The sequence below is a fragment of the Lissotriton helveticus genome, chromosome 3_1, assembly GCF_964261635.1.
Source record: "Lissotriton helveticus chromosome 3_1, aLisHel1.1, whole genome shotgun sequence".
Lineage (NCBI taxonomy): Eukaryota > Metazoa > Chordata > Amphibia > Caudata > Salamandridae > Lissotriton > Lissotriton helveticus.
This window is the reverse complement of record NC_136061.1, coordinates 653,813,946-653,823,327: the sequence shown is the minus strand read 5'-3', so window position 1 is coordinate 653,823,327 and position 9,382 is coordinate 653,813,946. Positions and strand designations below refer to the sequence as shown.

Genomic DNA, 9,382 nt, shown 5'->3' with positions numbered 1-9,382 from the left:
CTACTGCAAAGCAACATCATGTGAGCACTCTCACACTTTCACTCTGAAACACTTACCAGGACATCTGGAGCACCATATAGCCTCCAATACAGTGAAAGCACCTCATCCACCAGGACCTCCAGCTCTTCTGTGGTGAAGGAACGGACCCTGATGTTCTCAAATCTTGCCGTCACGGGGTCCAGGACACAGGAACAGCAGGGATGTATGACATTACAACGCATGCTTTTACATCGCATGCTTTTACAACGCGGTTTTTACAACGCATACCATTACAACGCATAGTGCTTTGGGGCGCTGGATAGTGAATAGTTTAATTTACTATTCCAACTTCAGTCCCCGTGGATAGTAGGGAAGGTGTTGGACAGTAAATTAAACCTGTTCCCTATCCTAGAGCGCACCCCAGCGCAATGCGTTGTAATGGTTTGCGTTGTAAAAGTTGCGTCGTAAAGGCACTGCGTGGTAAAAGTTGCATTGTAAAGGATGTTTCCCAAACAGCAGCAGTTGGGGAAGAAGAATGGCAGGCAGCAGTGTCTGGATGCAGTGGAAATGTTTGGCTCTCTCACAGACATGACAATATTTACAAATGGCAGTGGTGGTTTAGTTGGTAGCACATCTATTCTCTTAGTGCATTACGTTTTTAACTCCATGTATTGGTGCCCCTCAAGGTTCCGCTAGCTGCACCTAAGGTGCCAAAAAACTGGTGCCCGTTTGGACCCAGTAAAACCGTGAAATAGAAATATGTCAACCGTGGCACTCTAATATGTCTATAATATCAATTCATATGGATGTATGTCCAATTCAAAGTACCAGCAAGTATAGTGCAAGATGGAGGATTGTGCCCTCTTAAACTGTTGATCCAAAGAAAGGTGAATTCTCAAACGTCCTTTTAAAGTTTTCCGTGCATGGTTTTTATTTATCATTCCATATATGAAAGAAAACAGCCGACAGGTGTTTCGCCCTGGTGGCCAAATGTCCATGGGCTTTTTCAAGGCTGAACAGTAAAGAAAATGAGTAAGAAGGCCATAGCGGAGAGAGTAGTATCAAGCAATTATTATTGCGAATTGAGAATCCAGAGAGGCAAAGAGCAAATAGTAAAATAGAGAAGGAGTTAATAGAAAAAAGTAAAGAGTAGAGGTAAAAAGGATAGTGGGGAAGCAGAGCAGAATAGTAGCAAGCGAAAAAGGCAAAAGCCAGGGTAGGAGAAAAAGAGGAGAAAAGGAAAAAGGTGATATATTCAAGTTACATACAGTATTTAGAAAATTATATACAAACTTTCCCAAAAAATTATGTAAACATGATAAGTCAAAACATCAAACCAAAACAAGATTAAACATCTATGTAGGAGGACGATCCAGTCAACTAAGAACACATGCTTGGTATACTGTTATACAAATGATAATAAGTCACATATAGCTGCAAAACTGATACTCAACTAAATCAAATCAAATCAAATCATCTATGTTCAACAGGAGGCCACACCTGTACAGTCAGATTGTTAATGAAAGTGAGTGGGAAAGGGAGCCATACATGGAAACATTCGTGTGAAACTCTCATAAATGAGGAACCAAGCTTCATAATCACATGCGTGAGAGTAGGATGTATATATGAGAATGAATCCAACCCGTATATATTTATTGATTTCGAGCAAAGTGAGAAACGCCAAAATAGGGTAAGCCTGACTAAAACATTCAGTTAATTATAATAATCTGTAAGTAAGCTGATACCGTTTAAGTGTTAAAAAAGGCGCTTACCAGAATTCAGATAGGTTGGCAGGTAAGAAGGCGTGCTTCTACGGTAGAGACAAAATCACTATTAATCGTTCATATTGCGTGTTCAGGAAGGCACGCTTACGAAAATTCGAGTAAGCAGCCATAAGAAGAGCAAAGATTAGAGCAGCTGGCATTGTGTGCCGTTGCTGGGAGCCTGTTCTCTTTGTAGAATCAGGTTTGTGCACCTTGATAACTAGTGTTGTGTACTAGCTGTGATGCCATCACCTGACAAGTAAATGTTGTTCTCTTGTGTCTTTCTAGGTCCCTTCTGCCTCTCAATGCCTCGTCACAATCAGAGCTTCTGGTACATTGTAATCTGAGTCAACAGTGTACATACTGTGATGAGCATGGAGTTGACACAAAGACATAGGTGTGGAAAGAGTGTTTATTTGCAATGAGTGTGACAGACAAGTGATGTTTTACAAAATGGTGCTAAGCGAATGAATGAGTTGTCAGTGATGGTAAATGAGACAATAGAATAGTCACCACATTGATGTAGTGACATAGTCCAACAGACACCTGCCATGAACATGGCAGTGTGGGTAAGGATAGTCAACAAAGTCAAAGGCTAGGGGAACACAGGTGCCATCATGGCTGGCTCTGCGACTGGCATTTGGATGGTGATTTGCCACGTGATCCTCCTGTGATGTTTCTCGGACGGCCCCTTTTGCGTTTTCCAGGGGGGGGGGGCACTGCTGCGGGCTCAGCGGAGTCCGAGGAGTCATCCTTTTGCAGCTCACCCCTCTCTGTGGCCGCAGCTGAGTTGGTGGTTGAGCTGTCCTTTGGGCTGCATGACTGTCCCTCAGAACACCCACGAGCTGGCCCCATGAGGTCCACAATTTGACCCACACGTGTGTCCATGGGCCTCAACAGCAGGTGGAGCTCACGCACTTCTTCCATAACCTGGCTCATGTGTCCCTGGGTTTGCTCGTATTCCCCAAGGTCTCTGGCGATGTTGGCCTGGGCTTCGGCCCCAGTGTCCTCTTGAATTTGTCCCCCAGTTTCCCTCCACCTGCCCTGCTGTCCCGGACCTGTGGCGTTGCCACTCACCGCACCTGTAGACTCTCCCTGCCTTCCTCTGATTGTGTGGTGGTGCTGGTAACCACTGAGGCAGGGAGAGTGTTGCAGGCAGCACTGGTGGGGGTGGTGGTGGTTGAGGCCGCACAGGTCATTGCAGCAGGGGTCAGCGCTGTTGTTATGGCTGAGGTGGGGACAGTGGGGGCCTGGGACGTGGTGCGCCCTGGCAGTTCAGAGGAGCCAGGTTCTTGCTTCTCATCCGAGAAACATAGGGAGTCTGCACCTGAGAGTCCATGTTCCGGGAGGGGGGGGACTGGCTCTGCAGGTCGGTGTTGTCTTCTGCAGTAGTTGCTTGTGGACTCCTGTAGAGCATAGGTGAAATGGTCATTGAAGTGCACCCCACAAGCTTGGTGTTAGAAGTTTAGATGTTACATGTGATACACCACACAGTTTACATTGATATCACTTTGTATGGCTGCAAGATACTGCGCATCATGACATGATGTGGAGGTTAGTGACCATGGACACTAAAAGCCTCTATAGTAACATCCCAATTCAAAGGGGCTTACAAGCAGTTGAGTGGTTCATTCAAACTATGAACATCGACTGTAATGAAAATGTTATCATCCAGTGCCATAAAGTAGTCCTTGAGGAAAATGTTTTCGAGTTCAATGGCCAGTTATTTAAACAGGTCAAGGGCGTCAGTATGGGCTCTTCCTGCGCTTCGACTGTGGTAAATAGTTATATGGCCCGATTTGAGTACATACACATCTATATTGAAGTGGCACCATTTTTTGAATCCATTTGGAAATGGGCCCGCTTCATAGATGATATTTTTTTCATCTGGTTAGATATTGAGGATAATCTTAATGAATTTTTGAACATGTTTGAATCTTTGTGATACTAACTTACATTTCACTTCCACTTTTAGTAATGTCCAGATAGAGTTCCTGGATATTATTATTAAACATGTTACAGGGCTGCTGGCTGTCGACTTGTTCACTAAACAAACAGCATGCAATACGTTACTGCATTATGACAGTTTCCATCCCACATCTCAGAAAAACAGTATCCAGTTTGGACAGTTTCTGCGCTTGCGCAGAAACTGCACCAGTATCCATGATTTTTACACCAAAGCTCTAGTTATGAAGGAAAAATTTCTGGCACAAGGGTGCCCTCACAAATTAGTGAGACACTCGTACAAGAGGGCCAGATTTTATGATTGACAGCATTTACTAATAAACAACAATAAACAGAGTACCTCTGAACTAGTATTTATAACGCGACATTCGATGCTGAATGCACAAATTAGACAAATAATCTCTTCCAATTGGCATATCTTGAATGTCAACAAGGAACCACAGGACAGAATACCCAAGCCGTTGTTTGATTATCGGAAAAACAAAAACTTGAAAGACTTAGTGGTGAGATCACGCATGCCCCAACCACGTAAAACAATACAGAGAAGTATTGTTGGGCCCTCACCAGTCATAGGCAATTTTAAATGCGGTACATGTAAGGTCTGTCCACTAGCACTAGAGACAGCTACGATAAAATTAAATTGAAAATCAATGTGAAAAGCATGACATACTGTAAAATGAAAGATATAGTGTATCTTTTTATCTGCCCTTGCGGATTAGGGTACGTGGGCGAGACAGCACGTACCCTTAATAGACGTTTGACTGAACATCGCTCTTCAAGCCCCACAAAGAAACTGGCAGCACCCATGGTGGAAGACTATATAGCATTGAACCACACAAAAGAAGATATTGAGTGGTTCATCATTGAGAAAATCTCTCCTAAGCAAGGTCAGAGCTGTGAAGCCTACATGAGGTATTTTGGATTTTTACTTTAGATACCTTCAAGAAAGGTCTAAACCAAGAAATACTGTGGGAGCAAGTCATAAGGTTTAATTATTAGTATGCCACTAATAAAGCAAGGATTGGTTATAAATATAGAGTGTTACTACTTTATATCATTTAGAGGCTTATTTTGCCTTTTTTAATGAATGTTAGATTTGTTTCAGGCACATTTGAATAGAATGTAACCATTGTTTCTTTATACAGAACTCCATCCTGAGATGGCGGTAATACTCTTAGTCCATCTTTTGTTACTGAGTCCCCTCAAGTGCTTGCATATTCGTTTTGTCAAACTCCCGCTAAAATGTATTGCTTGGCTTTTCATGCTGGACCATATTCTAAGATGGAGGCCATGCTTTTAGTCTTCTTTCAATCTCTATGTACTTCACAGAGCCCCATAGCAATAACGCCTATTTGTCAAGTACCCCACAAGGCGTACCTGTCGCTTGCGAAGTATTCTCACAAAGACGTCATGAGCTATCGCCCCCGTACCCACCATACCCCTGTTACGGAGTGTACACCAACCGGGATGGAGATGGGACCGGGGAAGGAAGCTAAAGATGATGGGGATGGTGTTCAGAAGATCAGAAGAGGACCACCCTCAGTTTGGGGAATAACCGTCAACTCCGGCTGAAAGGAAGACAAGGGAGACCCTGTTATAACTGGCACAGGCAACACCCTCTCTAGGTTTACCTCTTACGCACATGCGGATCAGATTTACCTTATGAAGGGTAGCACCTTGAGTGGAGAAATCATAATAGTAACGGAAAGAAGAAGCAGCGCTCCTGCGCAATGTTTAGGGAAACACAAACAGCTCCACGAGGTTGGTAGCACTAACTCAACAGTGCTCCAGAGCAATAAGGCAAAGTAAATGGCAAGCGCACTAGTGCGGTGAGTAGAATACACTGGCAAGCGCTAAGGTGCAGTCAGGTAAGCAACAGTCTAGCGCTCCAGCGTAGAAACCAAAGAAAATCAACAAGCGCTCCTGCGCAGTTTGAACAAACAAAAACAAGCGCTCCTGCACGGTGAGGAAATGCAAAACTAAGATGTTTCAGTGTGGCGTCTATAAGTAACAAAAACAAAGCTCTCCAGCACGGTGTTTCATAGACACCAACCAAGCGCTCCAGCGCTGCGTCTCGTAGATACAAACAAAAGTGCTCCAGCGCGGCGCCTCATAGATACTAACAAAGAGCTCCAGCGCGGCGTTGCATAGATACTAACAAAGTGCTCCAGCGCGGCGTTGCATAGACACTTAACAAGCGCTCCAGCGCGACCTCGGAAATACCTGATGCGAGGTCCGGCTCCGAAGCAGGCAGAAACAGCAATACGTGGGCAACAATCCGAAGCGCTGGACCGGTGGGAACCGCTGTGGTTTATGCGGTTTCCCCCGGAAACTCTGAGTGACGCATTGGCGGTTTCCGGTCGCGGAAGCCTCCCACACGGAAGAGAGAAAACCCGATCCCCCATGCGTGTAAAAGGCAAACATGCTGCGGACTGTTGGAAGGTAGGGAATACCGGGAACCATGACACTATTATAGCCACGCAATACACATGATGTCAGACGCTCTATAGTCACGTAGCGTGACACATAAAATAGCTTAGCCCGTAATGTTCAATTTTTTTTCTGTCTTTAGAAAGAACGACCTTACGTACAACACTGCCAGTAAGTACCCTGCATCCATTGTCTAGAGGTGAATGAATGTGAGCCGAGCCATAAATTAATGTATTTTTTTTCTTAAGCTCGTAGATGAAGCACTAGCATTCTTATCTTTTTTGGCATACTTGAATGCTGCATAATTCAGATACTCATTGTTCATTATGAATATATTGGTTTAGCTTTTTACGAAATAGATAGCGCCTGAGCATTCAATGTTCTGCCCAATGGGGTAAACTATGTATTTCTTTGTTAAAACTTAAAAATAACTGGCCCCAATATTATAAAGTAACCCCACTAAACCTCTCTATAGAGCCGGGTGATGTAATGCCATAGTTTAGGATATGACCATTTATAAAATTGAAGAATAAGGACTGACGCAGAAGTTATAATTCCATGATGAAACGCGACTATTAGCACTATATTCTATCTTTAGTCCTAATGAGACCTAACCTGGTATTTACATACCTTTATATTTTAAGGCATCCCCCACTAAATCCTTTAAACCTGAACCACGAGTTTATTCATTCTCGTTGACGATGACCGGCTAGGATCAAGAGTACAATCCAAATAAACCCCTGGAGTAAGTATAACCTGTGATAAGTGGCGCATTAAACAGGGACCCCTCTGGATAGATTCACATACCCTATGATGTTCATATGTTTGTACCTTGCAGCTTTCTACGCTATTCAGACTCTACTTTGGAGATAAGTTCTCTCGAATATACTATTATCCAAGCATTGATGACACTGCTGGCTATGCTGGCTAGACCCAGTGTAAGTATATTTTTTTTAAAAAGAGGGACACAATTTATAACTTATTAGTAGTTCCTTCGAAAGTACTATATTTACGAATAGACAGAGATAACACCCGTTTGTTCCCACAGATTGGTAACTTTCTACGAAGCGAGGACAGACTAAGTACCTAAATATGAGAAGTACTCTTCTTCTTAAACAAGATTTTGTATTAGGGGATGTGACTAAAAATACTTCCTTTCCTTCCATCCCACTATTCTTACCTCGATGACTGTAGACAAACCGGTCCAACCTGATGGCCTAGGATCCTAAGAAATATAGATCTTAAATTCCAGCATCAAGATCGCTGCCCCTGCACCCACATTAGGTATATATTTCTCATATGTTTGGTGAATTGAATATGAATAATATCTGGGTGTCCACATCATTAGTGCCCAAGTTCAGCTAGGTTGCAATATTGGAGGAGGCAGGTATTGTACTAATGCCCCCTATTAACTTATAGTATCATTTAGAAGCACTACCTTCCAGTGTTTTCTCTCTTATTCTTTTCATTGTCAACACTTCTTTTGGGATATAAGGATATACCTTTAGCAATCATGGTGGAGGCCGTATATAATGGTCACATTGCATGGCATGCATTGAGCGTTTTAATATCACTTTGTTTTTCAAATTTATGTATACGAGGGTTCCTTTAGAAGCATTGGCACTGATTATTCGTCCAAGAAGCATGTTTCAGGCCCAAAGTGCACTTGTATTTTTACACCATGTCTTTTGTGTATTTTGTTATAGAGAAAGTTGGGATGGTTTTCATTGACGAAGGCATACAAGCTGAAGCGCGTGTAGTGTTCCGATCTACTGCCACCCCTCGAATAGTTTGACAGTTCATCTACTCCTTCTCGCAATTTAAGTTTATGTACAGTGATATTATTGTTTGTTTTTGTCACACCCATGTGTTTATGTATATGTTTTTTATAGACGTGTGATTATGTTTATGTATATGTTTTCCACAGACCTGTGATTGTGCATTGTCATACCGTATATGTAAATTAATGATGATTTAGAACATCAACAAATATATATATAAAAATACATATTTTGATATACAATTTTTTTTCCTGCCATTGAGCAATTGTTTATAAAAATACTTTAAGAAATACATACACTTATGGTCATGTGTACATGTCTACCATAGTGCACTTTATTCTGCATTCTGAAGATGTTATATATGAATATGTAGCCTGAAATGTTTTACTTAAATGGATTCTATAACTTGTATCTAGCCTTTCGTCTTTACCCCAAATGATGTTGAGGTACCTACATTACTTGTCCATGGTGTGACATGTAAATAGATACCATGTTCCACATACAGATTGTCTGATTACAAGGACATGTCATCATCTGACAACTTTCAGCACATCAACTGTATGTGATGCGTCATTTTGGTTTGCTCTGCATGGAAGACGTTTCATCTGAGCAAGAACTAGCCATTGTAATCTTATGCATACCTTTGTCATATCATGTACTTCACTTTCTTTTACCAACTGACAATGCATGTTTTGTGTTCATACGTGCCTTCATGCTCTAACACATATCATTCAGTGCTGTGCATGATTGGGCCCTGAACTTCTTCAACATGTGACTTGGTGAGTCAAAGTTTGTTTTCAGTGACTGTTACGTACGCTTAGCGGTCTGCACACTGGAAGTGGCTTTTGGATCTATGCCAAGTTGGGTGACATGTGAGGGCTGGTGTGGTCATATGGCTCCATGCTTTTTGAGAGGAATGGCAGTGCACTGTCTACCTTTCTGTTCTGTGACACAGTTGAGGGAAATTGCTGCCACATGGTTCTCGGTGTGGGGGGTGTTCCATCCTGCTGAGCTGTGGGACAAGGGGGCCTGGTGGGAGTTAGAGTGCTGGCTTCCCACAAACAGACACCCCTCCCTGTTAAGATGGCTACCTACCTGTAAGTTTGAAGAAAGCAATGCAATGTCTGTCACATGCTTGTGCGTGTGGGGAGTGTTTTATCCTGCTCAGCTGTGACCCAAGGGTGCCTGGTGGGAGTTTTAGTGCTGTCTGCCTGTAGACACACACCCCTCCCTATTGAGAAGGCTACCTCCCTGTGAAGGGGAGCAGAGGAAGGCAATAGGTTACACATGGCTCTTGGGTGCGGGGAATGTTCCATCCTGCTGAGCTGTGGGACAAGGGGGCCTGGTGGGAGTTGCAGTACTGGCTTCCCACCCACAAACACCCCTCCCTGTTAAGATGGCTACCTACCTGTACGTTTGAAGAGAGCAATGCAATGTCTGTCACATGGTTGTGGGTGTGGGGAG

At 43.1% G+C, this 9,382-nt stretch overlaps 1 long non-coding RNA gene across 1 annotated transcript; it reads left to right on the top strand.

Moving 5' to 3' along the window:
• Positions 1–602: 602 nt before the first annotated feature.
• Positions 603–8,208, top strand: LOC144822789 (uncharacterized). The gene is made up of 2 exons (XR_013608693.1): positions 603–2,139; positions 6,782–8,208. It is a non-coding gene; the product is annotated as an uncharacterized LOC144822789 (long non-coding RNA).
• Positions 8,209–9,382: the final 1,174 nt, after the last annotated feature.